We start from the raw sequence: 18,821 nt of genomic DNA, 5'->3' as shown, positions 1-18,821 counted from the left end.
CCAATGGTGATTAAAATTTAAAAGCACAATGATACTTCCTAACCTACATAATACATTGCCCTGCCCTTATAAAGCATCACATTTGGGAAATTTTGACTTGGTTTGATAATGTGAAATAGGTAATAGCAGCCTCTTTTACATCATTCCTGATGTGTATTTCCATTGAATTAGTGAAAGCAAAATCGGAAGTCTACTGTGCAAATTGGCTCCAGACTTCATATCGCATGGCAAGAGTTGTATGCTTGTGTCAAAGATCTGCAGGGAATCACCTCATGGAGCAGGTTGCACTTGGATTCTGGCCTGTGCTTTTGGTCAAACAATTTTTCCAATTAGCACACCCATGAGCCATTCATGAACCTTGGGCTGGATTTTATTTCAGTGGCGAGGTTCCCAGCAATGGGCTGGAAGGTGTGGGGGATAGGGGGGTAGGGGGATGTAGGTGGGGGGAGGTGATAACGACACTGTCTCAGCCCTTTATCAGATTCCCTTCCGAATTCAACGGTAGGAAAGCAATTAGCTGCCCGCCGTTGGGGATGGAGCCCTTTAAGGAACAAGATCCTGCCCAAAGAGCTGCTGGACAATCAGAGGGCCGGCGGTTCAGCAGTCCTGGCAGCTCAGCAGACTGAGCAGCACCACTGAGAGCAGTGGCCAGTGCTGGTACTGCAAAAGGCCAAGAGCAGCAGCCATGGAGGAGGGCCCAGAAAACAGGTGAGTTGGGTCAAGCTTGCTGGGACCACTCACGCAGTCCTCTGTGAGCGTTGGGGGTTGTTTCTGAGGGCGCGGGGGGAGTCTTTCAGCAGGGGTTCCCTTAACATCAGGGGTGTGGGTTGGGGTCGGTGGCCCCCCGTGGATTACACAGTGGCTGAGTTGGAGGGCCCCCTCCCACCAAGCTTGCTATGAGACTACCAGCCATTGTCTCCATGCAGTGGTGGGCCCCTCTGACATTGGCTAAATAATAGTGGAGGTGGAAGGCTGTCTTTAAGAAGCCTTTAATGGTCCACTTAAGTGGCTCAGTTGTCCTCCCAGTGGACTCCCCATCTGCAACAGGGCCATATCTGGGGGAGTTCCAGGTTACCCCAAGAATTCCACCCTTTACACCTTAAAAAGCCTCCTTGGAATTCTCACCAGCTGTCAAATGGTCTGATATCTCCTGAGATCTACGCATGACCCAGACCCTGCCAAAAATAAGGTAATTAAACTGCTCTGTGGTGGATTATGTCATGCTTTCATTGAAGGTGAAGATGCTTTAGTGCAACTTTATCTGTGGCTCAGACAGGGCTTTGGGGGCTGGGTGCCACTTCACCTTCCAGCAGGCAAATCAAGCCAGGCACCTCTGAAGTACATGGATTGCTTTTCCCAAATATGCAAGCAGTCTGACTCACAATGTTGTACAGGGTTGCGTCCTTCCATTTGTGTGGCCATGGGATCTGCTTAGCCTCACTTGTACACACGAAGCAGGTCGACTGGAATTTCAGTCCTTATGTTTAGCGAGAAAGTGAGTGTTCTTTTTATTATTTTATCTATCAAAGGATTTATTGGAGTATGTGATTCACTGTTTTATTATCTGTCTTGGCATTTCTTCACAGACAAAGATTTTGGGAAGGTTGTACTCGTCGGTTGCAGGCCTATCAGTGACCGGCAGATTCTCCCGCAGCGGGTGCAAGTGAAGGTAGTCACTGTTTTATTATATGTACTGTTCATTTACTTGTTTTAGTTCAGTAAACTGTCCATGTCTGATAGTGTGTATGTTGAATCTACATTTTGAGGAGAGGAATATCACATAGCAGTATGTGGCACATTCCCACAGCTGTTTTACAGAGTAAGCATTCTTTGTTACAATCTCTAGGTCTTCCTATCATTTATCTAGTTTTGGGCAAGAAAAGATTCACTCTGGATCATAGGGGTTACTACCAGTAACTTTGAACCAGTGAAATTTTGTTGTATAAAAACCCAAAAATGTGGCAGCACATCAACTCATCGCTAGTCTTCCTCAATCTTTGCAGATTATTCGAGAGGCTTCTAAGATATAAGTAGTGTTCCTATATGATCTGAAGTGCAACAGAAAAACAATAATGAACATTTATATACAACATTAAATGCAGGAAATTTTCAATCAACAATAGTAACTTGTATTTATCTAGTGCTTTTAACGTAATAAAATGTCTCAAGGCACCACAGGCGTGTTATCAAACAAACTTTGACACCAAGCCACATAAGGACACGTAGGCTTGGAAGGAATGTCTTAAAGGAGGAGAGAGTGTGAGAGAGGAGGAGAGATTTAAGGGGGAAAATTCCAGCACTTAGGGCCTTGGCAGCTGAAGGTACATCCACCAAGAGGAGCGCAGAGATCTTGGAGGGTTGCAGGACTGGAGGAAGTTACAGAAAGTGGGAGGGGTGAGCCATGGAGGAATTTTAAAACAAAGATGAGAATTTTAAAATTGAGGCATTGCCAGACTGAGAGCCAATGTAGGTTAGTGAGCAGAGGAGCGATGAGTGTTCAGGACTTGTTGCAAGTTAAAATATGGGCAGCAGAGTTTTTAATGAGTTCATGTTTATGGAGGATGGAAGATGGGAGACCAACCAGGAGAGTCTTAGAACAGTCGCGTCTAAAGGCAAAAAAGGAATGGGACAGGGATGGACACTTTTAGTGTTTCAGATCAATTATTACAAAATGATAAATTAGATTTAATTTAGTGGTAACTTAACAAATTATGATTTTATACTTCAAAAGGTACAGCGAGACTGGGTAAAGCATATGAACAATGTGAGCAGTCAGTCATTGAAATCTGGATATTTAAAAGGCACCTCTATTAACATTTTGTTCAGAGACTTACACGTTGTACCAGATTATCCAATTAACTGGGCAAAACACCAAACCCATCAGTGCAGTCTCTTTTTTTTAATCATTTCAAGGACCCCCAACAACTAACATATTTCAAGCTTCCCATCTTTCTGACAAGACATTAAACCGAGGCCCTGTCTGCCCTCTCAGGTGAACATGAAAGATCTCAAGGGTCTATTTTGAAGAAGAGCAGTGGAGTTATCCCTGGTGTCCTGGCCAGTATTTATCTCTCAATCAACATCATAAAAAAGGATTATCCGGTCATTATCACATTACTGTTTGTGGGAGCTTGCTGTGCATAAATTGGCTGTCGCGTTTCATATATTACAGCAGTGACTACACTTCAAAGTATTTCATTGGCTGCAAAGCACTTTGGGATGCACTGAGGTCATGAAAGGCACTATATAAATGCAAGTCTTTCTTTTTTTTTCCATTACAGCATATCAACTTATTGTTCAAACTTAATTCCCTAATATAGCTGTTACTAGACTAATTGTAATAAATCTGGTATAAGACAAACAATCAACTCCTAATGAAGAGTGTTCTCTGACAGATGGAAACATCTAACAGGACTTGTAAAATTACCTTAAGACTAGCATTTGAAAACTTGGATCACTGCTCATTAATTTGATAAATTAATCATTCTTCCATCAGTCAGTTGAAAATTCTCATTTGGCTGAACTAAATTTATCATATATATTAGTGCATTTAATTTCAATGAATTATACTTCTTTCCAGTTTAAAGAGAGTTCAACAATTTAAAATAAAGTGTTTGAATTATGGCTGTTAAGCAGAAGCACCATAATATTTTAAAACATTATCTTTTGTCGTATAAAATTCTCCTAAATTTCATTTTGACTGCAAAAATCTGTAATAGTTCAACTTCATATAGTAAGTCCAAGCATCTGCATACTTTTTTGAACGCATTGTACTGAGAACCACTAATAGAGGGAAATGCTGCGATAACTAAGTTCATAGGGTATGGTAGTGTGATGGCTATATTGCTGGATTAATAATCCAGAGCATGTGAATTCAAATCCTGTCATGGCAGTTTGAAAATTTGAAATGATTTTTTAAATAATATGGAAATAACATGTTTGTATCAGTAAAAGTCATTGTCATAAAACCCTAATTGGTTCACTAATTGTCCTTTAGGGAAGTAAACCTGTCACTCTTACACTGTCTAGCCTGTCGGTGACTCATAGCAGGGGGAATTTTAACTGGGAGCAGTATGTGGGTTTAGTTGCGGGAGGAGGTTAAAGTAGTTGTTACGATCCCGTTAGGAGCCGTTAACTTTTAAAAAGAGAAAGTCAAATTCCCAATTATTATTGAAAGTATTACGCCACAGGATTTCCCACTTTAAACAAAAAACTTTACTGCACAAGTGGCGCAGTGGTTAGCACCGCAGCCTCACAGCTCCAGCGACCCGGGTTCAATTCTGGGTACTGCCTGTGTGGAGTTTGCAAGTTCTCCCTGTGTCTGCGTGGGTTTCCTCCGGGTGCTCCGGTTTCCTCCCACATGCCAAAGACTTGCTGGTTGATAGGTTAATTGGCCATTAGCAATTGCCCCTAGTATAGGTAGGTGGTAGGGAAATATAGGGACAGGTGGGGATGTGGTAGGAATATGGAATTAGTGCAGGATTAGTATAAATGGGTGGTTGATGGTCGGCACAGACTCGGTGGGCCGAAGGGCCTGTTTCAGTGCTGTATCTCTAAACTAAACTAAAGAGTTAAACAAAGCACAACACGACTAACTGAACACTACAATTTGGAAACACTTATACATAACACAGTCCTTTTTGATGACAAAATCCTTTGCATTAAAGGTCCAAAACTCCTCTCAGTTGCAATGGGTTGGATCTGCTGGACTTTGCAAAAATCAATATTTTCTTTATTCCCTTCTCCTAGCACGTCCATCGTGGGCATCCATGGATAATGTGATTTCTGGTGATCCTATGGGCCCTTCACTCCTCCGCATGCTTCGAATCTCAAAACAGATTCAAATCTCGACAGCCTTTCGCTATATATCTTCAGAGAGCAAGCGTTCTCTCTTTCTCCAGCTGCCACTGCTAGGGATCTTCTCTGAGAGGCTGCCACCGCTAATGGGTTCCCTTCTTACAGGCTGCTTGAGGACACAACATGATAGTTCATTCTTTACTGCCTGTTTTCCTCCAGAAAGTCTGTTAAATTTATCTGGTCCTAGAACTCAATAGTTTATTGTTCTCCTCCAAAATATAAAGATCAGAAGTCTAGTTTCACAAAGCTACTCAGCCTATCCATTGTCCCCAAGTGCTACCACCTGCCTGTTCATTTGCATGTTCTCAACGGCTGACTGCTTAGCTGGGATTTTACAGGACTCCCTGAGGCAGGGTCGGAGGCGAGTGGGGGCACAGAGTATTGCATCGGGTGCCGGGAGGGCGGCAGGGCAGAGGGCATGTTGCCTCCCTGTCACTCAATGATCTTCCCGTGGGCAGGGTAGGCCAACAATGGCCTTCCCGCCCAGAGGCCAATTAAGGCCCTTAAGTGGCCTATTAATGGCCAATAAAGGGACTCTTCCAGCCATTGCTGGGATCTTACCAGCAGCAAAAGAGACTCTGCTGCACAGGGAGGATGCCTTGTAAAATGAGGCACCCTCTCTATGGGCTTGGAGTGTCCCTCCTCTGTAGACAAATTTGTGGCCCACAGAGAACCCCCACCAGGAACAACTTAACCCCAGGATCCCTCCTCCTGGACTTCACGACCACCCTCCCACTCGCCCCCTCGCGAGGGCCTTCTGGACTGGCCCCAGCAATCCTGCCTCACCTACCTCTGTCCCAGGGTTCCACCGCTGGGCCTGAGTCTGAGGCATCTGCAGTACCGGCAGTGGCCACCGCTCCCGGTGGACGATACTGCTGAGCTGCTTTCCCTCTGATTGGCTGGCAGCTCTTGGAGACAGGATCCCCATCCCTTTAAAGACTTTAAAGGGATGGGGATCCCGCCTGCTGAATCTTTGATTTAAAAAGACTGGAGGATTGCTCACGCTGGGAGGCAGAGGGGGGGAATGGTATGAAAAGGCAGAGGTAGGTTTCCTGCCCCCTTTTGGATCCAGCGCCATGAGCCCCGCCTCCAGCACAAAATCCTGCCCCTTGTTTTACAACCCAAAGCTCTAGGAGGATGAAACTCAGTGTTCTTCAGGTGTTAGTGATGTAGTCTCTGTTCTTCAGAAAACAGTCTTTGATCTGTTCCCACTATTGTCCAAGTAACCTTTTACAGAGTGGAGGTGAGGTCAGCTGACCTTCTGGACTCCATCTTGAACTTTTAAAAATCACAATCTTTAAGATATAATCATGTTATAATGTCCACCTTTCATAACAGTGCTTGAAAATTTCAGCACTTCAAGAAGTCACTGTTGAAATTAAGCCAACATGGAGTGTTGTTTGACATGTTTGTGGATTGTATTTAATGGGATCCCCATCTCCCCATCTCTGATGGCCGGGGATGCCAGACGTCACTGATCTCAAGGGCTTCCTGCTCGCCAGTTGTCAGTCGCAAGATGTGTGAAAGTAGCCATTACAGCAGATGAAAGTACCTGTGGAGATGATTTGCTTTAGTTATGCATAATATTAACAAATAAGGGAAGGTTCCTCTGCTTGGTATTTTTAAGGAAATTATAAGCACTTGTTTTTATATGTTTCTTTCTTTTATCAAATGCCATTCCAAGAAAACCTTCCTGCATTTAGGTACAATGTCACTACACATAAGATAGGAATGTAGGAATAGGAGTAGGCCATTCAGTCCATCAAGCCTGTCTGCCATTTAATTTGATCATTGCTGATTTGTAGCTTAACTCTATCTACCCTCTTCGGTTTCATAAAGAAAAGAAAGATTTGTATTTATATAATGCATTTCACAACTTCAGGATGTCCCAAGGCGATTTACAGCCAATGAAGTGCTTCTGAAGTGTAGTCACTGTTGTAGGAAATTCAATACCCCTGCCTAACAAAAATCCATCAGTCTCAGTTTTGAAATGTTCTGAAAACTGGAGATAATTATCCCCACTGGTAACTGAATGTAGCTTTCATATAATAAGAGCAACTTGGTCTTATATAATATTTTTAACATAATACAGTACTTCAAAATTGATGAAAATAACTGAATGTTAAACAGTGTTGAGGAACAATTGGTACTGATCATAGCAAGAGTAAAGAGGTTGGTTTTGAGGCAGTTTTTGAAGATGAAGAGACATAGCAATATATATATTTAGGGGGAGCATTTTAGACTGTGGGACTAAGATGGCTGAAGACCCTCTGGCTGAAAGTGCAGAGGAGGAAAAGGAGAATACAAAGGTGGCCAGAGTTGGAAGAATGCAAGCAGGAACATTGGTTTGAATGAGGTTGCAGAAATAGGAAGGATGAGGCCATGAAAAGACTTGTACAGGAGGAAAAGGATTTTGACATTGATGGGAATTTTGAAAGGATCTGTTAAAGGCATCCAATTTTTCTTCCCATACTTCACTCACTCATACCCTGAATAAGGCAGCAATACCGAAACAGAACATGGAAGAAGCATAATTCTGTAAATCATGGACTTGGGCAGTAAGAATTTTTTTTGTTTAGATGAACAGAAAACAATCTTTCTACTGTCCGTTTTTAGTCCATGACCTGTCTGATGGCTTCGCAGTTCTTTTAACTAGCTCTCAAAATTAGTCTTGAAGACAAAAATCCAATTTTCCTCTGAAATAAAAAGAGAAAGAAAGCCTTGTCATAATATATCTTTTCTCTCTCTCTCCTCCTTTTGCTAACATTTACAACATCAATAATTGATGGATTCGTGACCGAGCAGCATTTCCAGTTCACAGTAACCATAACAACCATTGCTCTGTAATTTCCAGACTGCAGAGGCTCTCTGTCGCTAGTTTGCAACTCGATCAGCCGATGGATGCTCAAATTCAGGCTACTTCCCAAACCTTTGTATTTGTGCTCGCCACAAGTCAGTTCCCATCAGCAAACCTGCACTTTATATGAATATAAATGTGACCTTTTTTGCATGTTGCTGTGTCGGCATTTTCAAAAAGCTATCTAATTAGCTCTTTTCCCCTGTTCTTTCCCCACAGCCTTGCAACTTTTTCATTTTCAAGTTTATATCCAATTCCCTTTTGAAATGAATACTGAATCTGCTTGCAGGCAGTGCATTGCAGATCATAACAACTCACTGTGTAAAAAAAAAAAATTCATCTCTCCTTAAATAAGTTAAACTGTTAATTTAAATTTATTGCATTAAATTATATAGAGGCAAGAATAAATCAAATTAAAAAACAATACATTACTCAGAGTCCCTCAGACCTCTTCAACTGAGGCTATAAAAAACACATGTTAAGCATCACTGAGAACTGGCCCACTCATGCAAATTGGCTAAGTCATGCAAACTGAAGCAATCTCCAGCCGTCAGATTTATGTCCAGCCTTCTATCGGTGAACTGTGAAGATTGCATTCACTCTGGATGCAACCTACACCCAGGCAGCGTCCAGACCTGACTCCATGGGGTTGACCTTGACTTTGTGCAATTGTGTATAAAGAGTGATGGCAAGTAGGAACCTGTTTTATATCTATCCCAATTTTTATTTCATTTGAAGTCAATGAAAATAAAAATCAAGAGAGATGTAAAATGTAGGGCCATCTTGCTACCATCTGTTTTACATAATCACATAAAGTCAAGATCTACCCAAATGTTTTCCATGCACAGCAAGCCCTTTGGGATTAGATGAGGCGAGGTGGGATGAGGCTTGTGTGGAACATAAAAAGACTACATGAACCAGTTGGGCTGAATGCTCTGTTTGGAGGCTGTACATTCTATGTAATTAAAGCTGTAGGGAGGAGGGGCCTAAATTGTAAAATTGGGTCAGTGCAGACACTATAGTCACACACATGGCCAAATTTGCTAGGATCAGAAATGTGGAAATTAAAAGTGAAAGCCCCAATGCACCACATGCTGGCCTGTCACAATGGTGTGTGCTGAGCGCATCAGGAACATGGTTAGCCTCAAGCCTCCTAGAATCATAGAAATTTACAGCATGGAAGGAGGCCATTCAGCCCTTTGAGTCAGTGCCAGCTGACAAGTATCTATATAGCCTATACATAGCCTTGTAGGTTACAGCACATCAAGTGCGTATCCAAGTACTTTTTTAAATGCTACGAGGGTTTCTGCCTCTACCACCCTGTCAGGCAGTGGGTTCCAGATCCCCATCCATCCTTTTTCCAATAATTTTCCAACCACCGAGGTTAGGCTGACTGGCCTGTACTTACTTAGTTTATCCCTTTCTCCTTTTTTAAACAGTGGTCTCCTTGTCTGATAACACAGAGAACCAGCAACCAAGGCACAACAGCACAGCACGCACTGGCCATCACATTATCAACCCCAGTGTGTACTCATTCCTCATAAAGGCAACAGAAATCACTGCCAGAAAGCAAATACAGAAGTCATGGCTATACATTGTACAATGCAGAGATTCTTAGGATCAGAAATAGAACTTTCAAAATCATATATGGGAGGTGTTTCCCATTACGTAAGTACGATTTCCTGCATTTCTTCTTTGAGGCACAGTCTTCCACAATATAACCAGCTTCTTTATTACTTTTACTTGTCTTCCAAATTTACTGTCTATAGTTATGCAGTTAAAAGAATTAAACATAGCACTTTGCATGTCATTAGTCTGCTATTCTGTAGCTGGTCTGCTGTTAATCAATATCACTGAATAATAATTAGTCCAACTTATAATGATTTTGCAGCATGAGATAAACAGAGCATGCTGCACCTATTTTACATCTACTCTTCTATGAAGTATCTGCTTTTTTTCATTCAACCAGGGATCTGGCAGATATGAATCCTAGCTAGTCAACAACTGACAAGCACGATTTTGAAATAAAAACAAAAAATGCTGGAAATACTCAGCAGGTCTGTGGAGAGAGAAACAGAGTTAACGTTTCAGGTCAGTGGCCCTTAACGTTAACTCTGCCTCTCTCTCCACAGATGCTGCCAGACCTGCTGAGTATTTCCAGAATTTTTTGTTTTTATTTTAGATTTCCAACAACTGCAGTATTTTGCTTTTATTTTAGCACGATTTTGAATCCTTGCTCACCAAAGGATACCAGGAACTTATGGGTGGTATGGTGAGCAGTATGATTCAACAAAAAATATATGTTAGGATCCTTGAAATCACAGTGTAGACATACAACATATCTCATCAAATGGCATTCTACCAGTTTAAGGTCTAGAGCTTCAGAAGAAACCAATTGAGTTTTTGCAACACATTGTTATAGGCACCGAGCTCTGCATATTTAAGGACAGGTAATGTCTTCATACAACAATGATGTCAAGTCTCAGAATTTCCAGGACATCTGCAGTTGTGACATTTCCTTTTTCTAAACATTAAGAAAGATCTGCTGAAGTTTGTAAAGTTCAGCAGAAGATCCAGCAGATCACCTGGACACTTTACAACTAGCTTCTCTGTATCCACCCTCTCGAATTCCTTTATCATTTCAAACTCTTTAATTAGCTCCCGACTTAACCTTCTATACTCAGGGGGATACGAACCAAATGTATGCAACATGTCCTCAGAACTTAACCCTTTTAACTTTGGTATCATTCCGGTGTACCTGCACTGCACTCAAAGGCCAATATATATTCCCTGATCTTTCATGTCCAAAACTGGATGCTGCACTCCAGATGGGGGCCTGATCGAGGCTCTGTACAACTAAAATAATGGTAAAACATTATGGGGACAGTATTCCCTGGGTACTTTAGGTGCTAAGGAAACTCCAAGGTGACTAGCATGGGGATTTGAACTCCAACACCTAGTTAGCCTTCCTTTACCGCAAGATGCCATCTTGGTAAAAGAGTTGATATGCCCACGAGGAACAGCCACCCTGAGAATGATTAATCTTCTGATTACTAATTAAATTGGCTCCCAAAGCTCATTAAAGAGGTTGCACATTATTTTGCTGGCTAGTGTTGCAATTACCAATCTCTCCTAATGGTGATTAGCTGAACAGGAGTAAACAAGTCATGGTGAGGGTTGTGAGCACTACTCAAAGTCATGCTCAACTTTCACTGTTCACTTACTGGTTGAGATTGACTGACTACACTGTGTTTTAAGTGGATTTTTGATACACTTCAGGAGACTTCTGAGCATTGTCAAGACTTCACCAACACTCTATCAACATTTATTCCAGTGATTTTCTGAGGACTTCACCTAAAGAGAGTGAGTGCTGTGCAACTCTAACTTGTTGGAGACCTTATAGGAGCCACAAGGAGAAAGGGACTGCTTGGTCATGGGGATCTTGCTAAGGGCCTCCCTTGATCTCGAGGAGGAACGGGAGGAGACGACGAGTCCAGGCAGAGCAGCACCAGTGCTGGAGAAGAGAGGGAGAGGGGGGTGAGGAGGAAACCAGAATCATGGTGACTTGCTGCATGCTCCACAATGTGGGCAATAATGAGACACCAGCCATTACCACCAGCAATTGTGCCAGTCAAGCTCAGAAGTCACAAGAGGCAGAAGAGGAGGAGGGGGTTAAGGAGGAGGAAGATAAGGGAGCACCAGAGGATTCCAGGTAGATGGGCTGCCTCTGGGAGGATGTTCTCTGACATCTAATTGAAGACAGCTTTTGAAAGACGTGCTCCACCATCTGACTTTGAAGCACTGTTGCCACTTGCCTTACCTTCCAGGACTAAAGATCCATTAAGAGGTCCATCTGCACTCAACCCTTTCAACCCCTTCCCGATGAACAACACAATTAAAAATACCATCAAGTCCAACACTTCCCAATTACCATAATCACTCTTTATCTAGAGCAAAAACAAATAAAGAAAGCATAACACAACCAATAGGACCTTCTTGTCTATATTATAAGTGCTCTTCCCTACTCTGGTGCTTCTGCAAAGTTTAACCCCAATGACAGCAGCAGGTAAGGTGGATAGCGACTGAGAATCTGAAGAGGACAGTTCGGATGTCTTCCTGTAATGCCCTTTTGAGGTTGTGGGCCATGATGGCCCTACCTCAGGCAGCTTCACCTGGCTGACAAAAAACTGCATGGACAGTGTTGGAGTGGTGGGCGAGGGAGTAGGAATACTGCCATTTGCAGAAAGGCCAGTAGGTTCCTGCTCCATGGTTCCAATGCCACTATCAACCTAGGCACCAGAAATGACAACGGCAAACCCAGCACTGTCGACCCTGCAAAGTCTTCCTTACCAACATCTGAGGGCTTATGCCAGAATTGGGAGAGCTGTCCCACAGACTATTCAAGCAACAGTCTGACATAGTCATACTCACAGAAACATACCTTATATCTGATGTATCAGACACCACCATCACCATTCCTGGATATGTCTTGGCAGGACAGACCCACCAGTGGTGGTGGCACAGTGGTATACAGTGGAGAGGGAATTGCTCTGGGATTCCTCAACATTAACTCCGAAGCCCATGAAGTCTCATGGTATCAGGTCAAACATGGGAAAGGAAACCTCGTGCTGATTACCACCTACTGCCTTCCCTCAGCTGATGAGTCAGTACTCCTCCATATTGAACACCACTTGGAAGGAGCACAGAACGTACTCTGGGTGGGGCACTTCAATGTCCATCACCAAGAGTGGCTCAGTAGTACCACTACTGACTGAGCGGGCCGAGTGCTGAAGGTCGAATCTGTGGCAATGGTTGGGGAACCAACAAGAGGCGAAAACCTACTAAACCTTGTCCCCACCAATCTGCCTGCTGCAGATGCATCTGTCCATGACAGTATTGGTAGGAGTGGCCATCGCACAATCCTTGTGAAAACAAAGTCCCATCTTCACACTGAGGATACCCTCCATCATGTTTTGTGGCACTACCACTGTGCTAAATGGGATAGACTTCGAACAGATCTGGCAGCTCAAAACTGGACATCCATGAGGCGTTGTGGGCATCAGCAGCAGCAAAATAGTATTCACACACAATCTGTAATCTCATGGCCTGGCATATCCCCCACTCTATCATTACCACTAAACAAAGGGATCAACCCTGGTTCAATGAATAGTGCAGGAGAGCATGCCAGGAGCAGCACCAGGAATACCTAAAAATGGGGTGTCAACCCAGTGAAGCTACAACACAGACTGCTTGCATGCCAAACAGCAAAAGCAGCATGCGATAGACACAGCTAAGTGATCCCAAAACCAATAGATCAGATTAAAGCTCTGCAGTCCTGCCACATCCAGTTGCGAATTCTGGTGGATAATTAAACAACTAACAGGAGGAAGAGGCTCCACAAATATCTTGATCTTCAATGATGGGGGAGCCCAGCACATCAGTTCAAAGGAAAAGGCTGAAGCAATCGCAACTATCTTCAGCCAGAATTGCTGAGTTGGTGATCCATCTCGGCCTATTTCTGAGGTCCACAGCATCGTAGATGCCAATCTTCAGCCAATCCCATTTATTCCACGTGATATCAAGAAATGGCTGAAGGCACTGGATACTGCAAAGGCTATGGGTCCTGACAACATCCCAGCAGAACTAACCACTCCCCTAGCCAAGCTGTTCCAGTACAGCTACAACACTGGCATCTACCCAACAATGTGGAAAATTGCGCAGGTATGTCATATGCACAACAAGCAGGACAAATCCAATCCGGCCAACTACCGCCCCATCAGTCTGCTCTCAATCATCAGCAAAGTGATGGAAGGTGTTATCAACAGTGCTATCAAGCGTCACTTAAACAGCAATAACCTGCTCACTGATGCTCAGTTTGGGTTCTGCCAGGGCCACTCAGCTCCTGACCTCATTCCAGTCTTCGTCCAAACGGACAAAAGAGCTGAACTCAAGAGGTGAGGTGAGAGTGATTGCTCTTGACATCAAGGCAGCATTTGACCGAGTATGGCATCAAGAAGCCCTAGCCAAACTGACGTCAATGGGAATCAAGGGGAAAACTCTCCAATGCTTGGAGTCATACCTTGCACAAAGGAAGATGGTTGTGGTTGTTGGAGGTCAATCATCTCAGCCCCAGAACATTGCTGCAGGAGATTGTACAATGTTCAGTACCATTTGCAGTTCCTCAGATACTGAAGCAGTCCGTGTAGAAATGCAGCAAGATCAGGACAACATTCAGGCTTGGACTGAGAAGTGGCCACACAAATGCCAGACAATGACTGTCTCTAATAAGAAAGAATCTAACCATCTCCCCTTGAAATTCAATGGCATTACCATCGCTGACTCCCCCACTATCAACATCCTTGGGTTTACCATTGACCAGAGGCTGAACTGGTGCAGCCACATAAATACTGCAAGAGCAGGCCAGAGGCTGGGAATTCTGCAGCGATTAACTCATCTCCTGTCTCTCCAATACCTGTCCACCATCTACAAGGCATAAATCAGGAATGTGATGGAATACTCTCCACTTACTTGAATGAGTACAGCTCCAACCACACTCAAAAAGCTCAACACCATTCAGGACAAAGCAGCCCATATGATCAGCACCCTATCTACCACCTTAAACATTCACTCCCTCCACCATTGACTCATAGTGGCAGCAGTGTGTACCATCTACAAGATGCACTGCAGCAACTCATTGAGTCTCCTTAGACAGCACCTTCCAAACCCGCGACCTCTTTCACCTGGAAGTACAAGAACAACAGACACATGGGAACACCACCACCTGCAAGTCACACACCATCCTGACTTGGAATTATATCGCCGTTCCTTCACTGTTGCTGGGTCAAAATCCTGGAACTCCCTTCCTAACAGCACTGTGGGAGTACCCGCACCAGATGGACTGCAGTAGTTCAAGAAGGCAGCTCACCACCCACCTTCTCAAGGGCAATTAGGGATGGGCAATAAATGGCGGCATCGCCAGTCCACATCCCATGAAAGGATAAATAAATATCTCAGGACGTCTGTTCAACCAGCCCACTAATCTGCTGGAGGACAGATCTCAGGGCAGCTCAGTCACTCTGTAAGCCCCTTTCAACCAAGGAGCCCAGAGCCACCATGGCAGCTGCCTGAGCTTCCATCGCAGCACTGTGCCATTCCATAGAAGCTGTCTGGAATTCCATGGAAGCAGCAATGACTGAGGCGGAACTGCAATCTCAGTCATCAGACAGTTCATGATGTTGGGCTCCACAGGTCTCTGATGGAATTGGCCAGCCACTCCACACTGGAAAGTAGGGGTTCCAGGCGCTGCGTCAAGCCACGGGCCAAGCTGGAGGCGGACTCCTTCATCCCCCCAACACCACCCATAAGCTTTCAGGCAGGTTGACCATTGCACCACATATTTGATTGGTCTCACCCATCAGCCTTCTTCTGAAGCTTGGCCTGCAACATGCTTCTCTGACTCCTCCACAGCAGAACTCGTACTCAACATTGCTCTTTGGCAAAATGGCACCTGTAGTGTCCCTTCCAGCCAGACTAGCTGCTGCCCACTAGTGCCCAGTTAATGCCACTGTGAGGATACCTAATACCTGTTCTATCCTAGCCTCTAAGTTGCATGTAGTACCTGTCCCTGAGCTGGTGCCTGCGACAGTGGTAATCATTGACACAGTGCCTTCCTCCTCGCTCTCCTCCTCTTCTTTCAGGGGGTTGGGGGATGGGGGAGTGAATAGTGTGAGGTGGTTCTTCCTCCTTTTCCAGTTCCTCCAGGAGGATGAGGTGGATCTTGCTCCTGAGAACCTGCAATGATAAAGAGAGAAGGGTTTGGGTGCAGCATGTGTGTCCACTAGAGGAGGAAGTGTGTGATGAGACCATATGGAGATTGTGACTGGGCATAGGTTTGTGGGATCAAGAATATTTGTGGATATTTAAGGGAGCTGGAGTGGCCACATATCTCCCTGCTCTGTCTATGGCCATGGGATCTGCCATGCCCCTCCCGATTAACAGCAACACTGCCTTGTCAAGGGGAGTGATCTCATGGAGTCATTCTTCCCACTCCCTGGTCAGGTCCTGCTGCCGCCTGATATGTGTTATCTTGTCCTGAAAGAGAAGGAGTGGTGATTATGAATGAATGTATTGGCAAGTGTGTGATGTCTCACATGGTTGAAGAGCTGTGAGATGTGTCTGTGGTGTGACTAGTGCCTGTGAAGGATGCAATAGTGGGGTGTATGAATGTCAGTTCATAGTTAGACGATGGATGAAGTGTGTTAACATTGTGATGCTCGTAGTGGTGCAGTTATTGAAGAGTGTGCTTGTGAGATGGGATCTTACCTTGCTCACTGGTGTCAAATTGTTAAATTTTTTACAGCACTGGAGCGATGTCCTGGGGTATAGGTCTCCTGCCGGTGGCATCCCAGGTGATCTCCTCCCACATCTGTCACATTAGTTGCCTCTGTGTCCTTCTCCCCACTGTGTGTACAGGACATCCCTCCTTCACTGTACCTCTTCCACCAGTCTAATAAAGGCAAGTATCCCATATGCCTTCCTAACCACCTTATCTACCTGTGCTGCTGCCTTCAGTGTGCTATGGACAGGTACACCAAGGTCACTTTAACCCTTTGTATTTCCTAGGATCCTACCATCCATTGTGTATTTCCTTGCCTTGTTCGGCCTCCCAAAATGCATCACCTCACACTTCTCAGGATTAAATTCCATTTGCCACCACTCTGCCCATCTTACCAGCCCATCTATATCATCCTGTAATCTAAGACTTTCCTCCTCAATATTTACGACACCGCCAATTTTCATGTCATCTACGAACTTACTGATCATACCTCCTATATTCACGTCTAAATCATTAATGTACACTACAAACAGCAAGGGTCCCAGCACTGATCCCTGCGGTACACCACTGGTCACAGGCTTCCAATCGCAAAAACAACCCTCGAACCTCATCCTCTGTCTCCTGCCACTAAGCTAATTTTGGATCCAACTTGCCAAATTGCCCTGGATCCCATGGGCTCTTACCTTCTTGACCAATCTCCCTTTCGGTACCTTATCAAAAGCCTTACTGAAGTCCATGTAGACTACATCAACTGCTTTACCCTCATCTACACACCGAGTCACCTCCTCGAAAAATCCAATCAAATTTGTTAGACATGATCTCCCCCTGACAAAGCCATGCTGACTATCCTTGATTAATCCCTGCCTCTCCAAGTGGAGATTAATCCTGTCCCTCAGAATTTTTTTCCAATAGTTTCCCTACCACTGATGTTAGACTCACCTGGCCTGTAATTACCTGGTTTATCCCTACTATCCTCTTGAATAATGGTGCCACATTCGCTGTCCTCCAGTCCTCTGGCAGCTCTCCTGCAGCCAGAGAAGATTTGAAAATTTGTTTCAGAGCCCTTGCAATCTCCTCCCTTGTCTCACATAACAGTCTGGGATACGTCTCATCTGGGCCTGGGGATTTATCCACTTTTATGCCCGCTAAAACCTTCCTCCTCCCTTTCAATGCTAATTTGTTCAACTATATCACAATCCCCCTCCCTGATCCCTACACCGACATCGTCCTTTTCCATAGTGAACACAGGTGAAAAGTAATAATTTAAAACCTCATCAACATCCTCCAGCTCCACACACAGATTGCCACTTTGGTCCCTAATGGGCCCTACTCTTTCCCTGGTTATCCTCTTGCCCTTAATATACTTATAAAACGCCTTGGGATTTTCCTTTATCTTGCCCGCCAGTGTTTTTTTCATGCCACCTCTCTGCTCTCCTAATTACTTTTTTAAGTACCCCCCACTACACTTTCTATACTCCTGTAGGGTCTCCGCTGTTTTCAGTACTCTGAATCTGCTATAAGCCTCCTTTTTTCCCTTATCCAATCCTCTATATCCCTTGACATCCAGTGTTCCCTGGACCTGTTGGTCCTACCCTTTACCTTTACGGGAATATGTTGGCCCTGAACTCTCACTATTTCTTTTTTGAATGGCTCCCACTGATGTGATGTCGACTTTCCTACAAGTAGCTGCGCCCAGTCCACTTTGGCCAGATCCTGTTTTATCATATTGAAATCGGCCTTCCCCCAATTCAGTACCATTATTTCTAGTCCATCTTTGCCCTTTTCCATAACTACCTTAAATCTTACAGAGTTATGGTCACTATCCCCGAAATGCTGCCCCACTGACACTTCTACCACTTGTCCGGCTTCATTCCCTAGGATTAGGTCCAGTACCACCCCTTCTCTTGCAGGACTTTCTACGTGCTGGCTCAAAAAGCTGTCCTGGATGCACTTTAAGAATTCCGCCCCCTTTAAGTCTTTTGCACTAAGACTATCCCAGTTGATATTGGGGAAGTTGAAATCCCCTCCTATTATTACCCTATTATTTTTATACCTCTTTGAGATTTGCCTACATAGCTGCTCCTCTATCTCTCCCTGACAGTTTGGAGGCCTGTAGTACACTCCCAGCAAAGTGATTGTCCCCTTTTTGTTTTTAAGTTCTACCCATATGGCCTCATTTGAGGAACCTTCTAAGATATCATCCCTCCTTACTGCACTAATTGACTCCTTGATCAATAGTGCAATGCCACCTCCTCTTTTACACACCCCTTCCCATCATGCCTGTAGATTCTATACCCTGGAATATTGAGCTGCCAGTCCTGCCCTTCCTTGGACCATGTCTTTGTCATAGAAATATCACATATGGGCCCGTTGTCAGGGTCCCGACTCCCGCTGGAAAATCCAGCCCATCATTTTCTTTTTAGATGGATGGAATATCAGGATCTGTAGACTCACAATTTCCTGAGCGATTCTACCTCGAGCACTGATCCTCGACAGGAGTGGCAATCAGGAAATGAGCCCTCTTTAGACCTTCCTCTTTATTTACCCACTGAGCCATCACAACTGTCACTGTGTTTATTCATTTAAATGTCTTTATTATTTGGTGGTTTACTTATTATTTCATCAAATATACACTGATTTGCCTATTAAGTAACTGGACTTTAGCCCTGCTATCCCAGATATTTTTTATCTTTCATTGGTGACATACCCTAAATTTCTGTTAGCTATAAATATTTTGTACTTCAAATCTGATATAGTCAGAGCTTTCTAAGA

This window comes from Heterodontus francisci, chromosome 3 (genome assembly GCF_036365525.1).
Source record: "Heterodontus francisci isolate sHetFra1 chromosome 3, sHetFra1.hap1, whole genome shotgun sequence".
NCBI classification, from domain to species: domain Eukaryota; kingdom Metazoa; phylum Chordata; class Chondrichthyes; order Heterodontiformes; family Heterodontidae; genus Heterodontus; species Heterodontus francisci.
This window is presented reverse-complemented; position numbering follows the sequence as displayed.